General features: G+C 37.0%; 1 non-coding gene across 1 annotated transcript; it reads left to right on the top strand.

The window, feature by feature from the left end:
- The first annotated feature begins 1,007 nt into the window (after nt 1–1,007).
- LOC123289997 (U6 spliceosomal RNA) lies at nt 1,008–1,114 on the top strand. The gene has a single exon (XR_006534277.1). It is a non-coding gene; the product is annotated as a U6 spliceosomal RNA (small nuclear RNA).
- Nucleotides 1,115–6,914: the final 5,800 nt, after the last annotated feature.

The raw sequence follows: 6,914 nt of genomic DNA, 5'->3' as shown, positions 1-6,914 counted from the left end.
GGAGGGACTTGTACACCACTCCTTACGTCTTCAAACTTCACAGATGCGCTTCTTGTTATGCTGTTTCAAAAAACAGCATCAACTAGCTGCCATACTGAGTACTTAAACAATAAATCTTTACCCGTGTGGCTAATCCTCACAACAATTCTTCTAGGAAGACATTATTACATTTGTATTACAGACGTGGAGACACCTGAGGCTTAGTGAAGCTGTGATTTGCACATAGGCACATGGCAACTAACAAGCAGACCCAGGATTCACCCCTCATCCATGTGGCCCTAATGCTGCTGTGTTGTCCTCCACCAGAGGCCATACACCCACTGGACTACACAATCAGTTAGCCTTCACTTCCCTTTTGTACACAAGAGTGTCCTGGAGTATCTTTGCCAAGTGCTGTCCTATAATAGCAATATACCTTGTTTCTGCTTATCAAGACTCATCACATTCACCTATTGGGGAAGAATGTACATTAACGAGTAGGTGACTAAGAAAAACAATCAGAGAAAACTATAGAAGTATTCTAGTTTCTCATTAATCATTAAAAGATGATGGTAGGGGCCGACCTGGTGGCGTAGTGGTTAAGTTCCCACCCTCTGCTTCGGTGGCCTGGGGTTCACACAGGTTCAGATCCCAGGTGTGGACCTAGCACAGTTCATCAAGCCACACTGTGGCAGCATCTCACATAAAACAGAGGAAGATTGGCATAGTGACAATCTTCCTTAAGCAAAAAGAGGAAGATTGGCAACAGATGTTAGCTCAGGGCCAATCTTCCTCACACTCACACGAAAATGATGGTAAAGTCTACCATTTTCCATATATTGCTCAACTTTGGTGAGCTTTTACCTCCTTCTAGGGAAAAAAAGGTAAAATATTTTCTGTCTTTAAATGTTCTATACTTACAGCAATCAGCTAGGAAAAAGTTATGACTTCTTTTATATCTAATTAAAATGATGCCTTAAATATACAGACAGAAGTTTAAAATTGAAGTTCAAAAAAGTAGATGAGGCGTGCTCGCTTCAGTAGCACATATACTAAAATTGGAACAATACAGAGAAGATTAGCATGACCCCTGCACAAGGATGACACGTAAATTCATGAAGCGTTCCATATTTTTGAGAAAGACAAACTCTGTATGACTCCACTCATAGGTGGAAGTGAAACATGTAGACAAAGAGAACTGATTAGTGGTTACCAGGGGAAAGGGGGTTGGGGAGTGGGCACAAAGGGTGAAGTGGGGCACCTGGAACAAGACTGACAATAATGTACAACTGAAATTTCACAAGGTTGTAAACTATCATAATCTTAATAAAAAGTAAAAAAAAACAGTAAATGAGGCAAATATTGCAAAATATTAATACATTTTAATATGAGTGATAGAAATATGGGTGTTATATTCTTCTTTCTACCTTTAGCAAAGTTGAAGTTTTTCATAAGGAAAAGTAAAACAAAATATCAAGTTTATGATTTGATAATGCTCGTTTACCCTCTAGAAAGTAATTTTCTTTTGAAATATTTTCATCATTTATTAATACAGTTTAATATAATTTACTCCAAAATATTTTTCTCAGATACAATTCTTAAAAATCATTAGAGGGGCTGGCCCAGTGGAGTAGTGGTTAAGTTCATGCACTCTGCTTCAGTGGCCTGGAGTTCGTAGGTTCAGATCCCAGGCACAGACATAGCATCACTTGTCAAGCAAAGCTGTGGCGGCATGCCACATAAAACAGAGGAGGATTGGCACAGATGTTAGCTCAGCAACAATCTTCCTCAGGCAAAAAGAGGAAGATTGGCAACAGATGTTAGCACAGGGCCAATCTTCCTTACCAAAAAAAAAAACAATAAATAAATCATTAGATCTCAAACTTTAAAAGTTAATCAGAATCCCAATCAAATCCTTACTACAGTCAAAGCATAAAATCTGTCATTTTTACTTTTAAGCCTTACTAACTACACTGCCTTGAGTAGAGTATTAAATTCATATTTGATTTATTATCAACTGCAAGGTGCTTCAGTTTCATTTTAGATCCCTCGCATTTAAACAACATTTAACAGAGCTGAAAGCTGTTGCTGAGGTTGATATGTGTTGGCGTAACAAGTAAATGAGATAACTGCCATTTTTACATGTATGAATTATTTGGCAGTATTATGAGTCAGTCTGACTCTAAAATGATAGTTAATTATTGAGTTAGCTCTAAGTAAAGTGAACTTCTCCTGCAGTGAGTTCAGAGGAAAGGTAAAAAAGAAAAACCTACCTTTCAGTCTTTCTTAAACCTTTCCAAATCTTATAATATTTTCTTTAAAAAGGAAGCACTGCCCAAAAATATTAAAAGAATCAGACACCTTCATAACCATTTCATCCCTATAGGCTTGTCCAAATGCCAGCAAAGTGGCTGTAGTTGACTCTCTTGCCTCATAAACGTGAGGCAGAGAGTAAGTTTTCACAGAGCCTTGAAATAGGCATTAGCAGACAAATAACTATTAGCCAACCAGACACTATAAGAACCTGATTGCTCCCAAGACCAAACTGCAAATGGAGGCTCACTTGAGTAGAGTACCAAAACTACTGTGTCAGCACCAGGGAGCTAGAATTCCATTCTTAGTACTGAAGAGGTGGTTTGAAAAAATGCCTCATCGAAATAATTATCATTTCTTGAGAGGTCACTATGCTAAACCCTTTATGTGTAATAACTCTTAATCTTCTTCACCATTTGTGAGATTAATTTTGTATGGCAACTTGATGACCACAGGGTGCCCAGAGATTTAGTCAAACATTATTCTAGATGTTTCTGTGAAGGAGTGTTTGGATGATATTAATGTTTAAATTGATAGAATGAGCAAAGTAGATTGCTCTCTCTAATGAGGATGGGCCCCCCAATCAGTTGAAAGCCTAAATAAAACAAAAAGAAGGACTGGCACTTTCGCTGTTTCATTAACTGATGTGCCCTAAGTGCCTAGGATGCTGTGTCACGTAATTCAATCTGTTAACTCAGTGAATGAATTCAGCTAGAAGGTGGCAGAGCCAGGGCTTGAAATTGAGTCTGGCTGCCACCCAGGTCTGTTCTTTTAGCCTCCATGATGAACTCTCTCTTAAAGTTCCCTGACATTTTCAGAAGGCAGTCTTTGAAAGAATAGTCCTCAAAAGAACATTACTAGCCCATTTGAGCCCAGTTCTAAAGTTATTAATTCCTGAAAGATGATAGAATCAGGACCCAAAAAGGTGGAACAATGAACTTACAAGTTGAAATTTAATTAGAAAAAAAATGTAAAAACCTTTCCTTTATTCCAAACAGCAACTAAACTTAGATGGATGTCAGAGGCATAGCTTAGCTAGAGTATAGATAAAAAAGTACCAGTAGAATTAATTGACAGGGAGCTTGATATAAATCAACACTGAGTAGTGGGTGCCAAAAGAGCTAATGCAATTCTTGGCTGCATTAATAGAATATTTTGTCCAGATCAAGGGAAATAATAATTCCATTCTATTATACCTCTATATCAAACCGCATCTGAGCCACACACTTCAAGAAGAGAAGTAAACTGGAGTATATTCAAGGGAGAGTCACCAAGATGAGGAGAATCAAAGCCATGCTGTACAAAGACTAGCTGAAGGAACAAAAGATGTTTGATACAAGACAAAATTCTGCAAATATCTTAGATGCTTTCAAAATCTGTAAGACCATCACATCTAAAAGCCAGATTTTTTTTCTGACTGGCCCCAGAAGATGGACTTTGGCTTAATAAATACAAAGTTAATGGTACAGTGGACTGTCGCAATTTTCTAAAAGTGAGGTGGATTTATATCATGAAAGTGGTTAAGTTCTCAGTCTCTGGTGTTACTCAAAACCAACAAAACTACAATTTGTATTTAGTTAGCAGCTAAGCTTCAGGCAGATTGGTGGAGCAGAAGACTTACAGTTCCTTCTAGACATAAATGCCGTGATGTCCAAACAGGATGTGAAAGGGGAAGAATCAGGGCTCAGGATGAACAGAATGGGAGAAAATATTTGCAAACCACATATCTGATTTGAGGTTAATATATAAAATATGTAAGTAACTCATACCACTCAATGGGAAACAAATAATCCAATTAAAAAATTAGCAAAGGACCTGAATAGACATTTTTCCAAAGGAGATATTAAAATAGCTAAAAGTACATGAAAAGGTGCTCGACATCACTATTCAGTAGAGAAATGCAAATCAAAACTGCAATGAGATAGCACCTCACCCCTGGCAGAATGACTATCATCAAAAAGACAAGAGATCAGTGTTAGTGAGGATGTGGAGAAAAGGGAACCCTTGTGCACTATTGGTAGGAATGCAAAGTGATACAGCCACTGTGGAAAACACTATGGAGGCTCCTCAAAAGATTAAAAATAGAACTGCCATATACTCTAACAATCGCACTTCTGGGTATATATCCAAAGGAAATGAAATCACTATCTGGGAGTGATATCTGCACCCCTGTGTTCACTGCAGCATTATTTACAATAGACAAAACATGGAAACAACCTAAGTGTTCATTGACAGATGAATGGATAAAGGACACGTGGTGTATACACACACACACACACACACTCACACACAGTGAAATATTATTCAGTCGTAAAAAAGGAAATCTTGCCATTTACAACAATATGGATGGACCTTGAGATATCATGCTAAGTGAAATATGTCAGACAGAGAAAGACAAATACTGTATGATGTCACTTGTACGTCAAACCTTAAACAACTAAGCTCACAGAAACAGAGAACAGATTGGTGATTGCTAAGGCCAGGGAGAGAGGAGCATGGGCCAAATGGGTGAAAATAGTCAAAGGGTACAAACTTCCTGTTATAAGATGAATATGTTCCAGGAATGTAACATACAGCATGGTGACTATAGTTAACAATGCTATATTGTATATTTGAAAATTGTTAAAAGAGTAGATTTTAAAAGTTCTCATCATACACAAAAAAAGTTGTAACTAAGTGAGGCAATAGATGTGTTAGCTAACCTTATTGTGGTAATCATTTTGTAATACAAACATCCATAAAATCACTACATTGTACACCTTAAACTTACCCAATGTTATATGTCAATTATGTCTTACTAAAACTGGGAGAACAAAAAGGGATAAATATCCCCCATCACACGAATAACATAAAAATTTAAAAAGCAGTCAGAATGAGAAGAGGAAATAAAGTGAAATCTATTGTATGCTTAACAGTGCCGGCACTGTGTAGGGAGCTTCCATTTACATTCTTTTATTGAATCTTCACAGCATAATGAGACAAATTATTATTTCCATTCAGAGAGGAGAAAACTATAGTTCAAGGAAGTTAAGCAACTCACTCATTGTCACAGACTTAGTGAATAGAAGAATATAGATTCCTATATGAGAATATAGCTTTCTATGATTCCAAAGCTCTTTCCTCCACAAGGGAAAAATTCTGGTGTGATCTGCCCACACTTTTCCATTCCTCATATCAAAGCATTAGTGATCCTTTCTAAAAGAGGCTGTTGCTGCCAACATCTATGCAGCCACTGGGGTGGAAAATGTGCTTCCACTTGAGACTGTGAGGGTCACCTGCTTTAGAGATATAGTCTGCTTCACACCATTTAGGATCCTCCATTTTTTAATCTTCATCATGCTTGTTAAAATAAAGAAATAATGATATTACAAGATAATCTGAATATGGCGATCCTTTAAAATTTTATTACATCTAAGTTTTGAATAAAATATAAGAGATTCTATATAATCTATTTCTGATAGTGATACCAGGGGAAGTGTATAATAAAGCATCATTCCAAAGAATTCCGTACCAAAGAATTAGGAATATGATTCTAAACATCCCTCTCTTCTTTAACAACCCCATTAATTTCTTTGATAAGCTTCTGTATTTAGTTATTCTAAATTCCTAGAATTTACTGTATTGTCAGTCTATATAACCTATGTACAAAACTCTCCAGTGGCTTCCTACCTCACTTGGAACAAAAGAAAAAGTCCTTGAAATGGCCAGTGCAGACTTACACAATCACACTCCTTACCTTTCTGACCTCACCTTTGTCCATTCTCCCCCTTCTCATTCAGCTCCAGCCACACTGGCCTCTCAGCTGCTTGTCAAACAGCTCTTACCTCTGAGCACCTTCTGTTCTACTGCCCAGGATGCTCATCCCTCAGAGAGCTGAATGGTGAGCTTCCTCACCTCCTTGAGTCTTGAATCAAATGCCACCTTCTCAATAAAGCCCACTTTGACCACACTATTTAAAATTACAGCACCTCAACCTGAAGCTCCCTATCACCTCCACTTGCTTTATATCTTTCCATGGAAATTACCATAATTTATGTTCTATATATTTTATTTGGTTATTATATTTCCTCCCCACTAGCATATTAGCTCCAAGAGGGCAAGGGGCATTTTTATTCATTACTGTACTCAGAGTTATAAATGCCTGTTGAATGAATAAACGAATGAATGAATGGATGAATGAACGAGGTAACAGTGGTTTTTAGTGGTTTTTAGGCAGTAATTAGTCTTCGAGTAAATGTCAAGTAGCTCCACTACTCAAAGATGGTATAAAACACCGTGTGTGTTTACTGCCTCTGTATAAACATCTCTTCTAGCATTGTGCAAAGATCCCCCTAAAAAAATATTTTGAAAACAGTAAGATATCTATTAAAATGTAGTCATTTCTCTGAAATTTAAGAGAAACTATACAATTTAAGTCTTTTCCACATGCACAAAAAATATGACTACAGAAAAATATGGTGGCTTGCTTTCTCTTAAAAACATTGCTAAGAGATAGACATATTAGATTAGGTAATGCATATTTAAGCTTTAGGATCATTGTCCTTCCAAAGAATGAAGAGGAAAATGTTTTCCTACCTACTGTCTCACTCACAAAATGTGTCCTCAGAAATATTTCCAGCATC

The sequence above is a fragment of the Equus asinus genome, chromosome 11, assembly GCF_041296235.1.
Source record: "Equus asinus isolate D_3611 breed Donkey chromosome 11, EquAss-T2T_v2, whole genome shotgun sequence".
Lineage (NCBI taxonomy): Eukaryota > Metazoa > Chordata > Mammalia > Perissodactyla > Equidae > Equus > Equus asinus.
The sequence above is the reverse complement of the archived record's forward strand: the minus strand, read 5'-3'. Positions and strand labels throughout refer to the sequence as shown.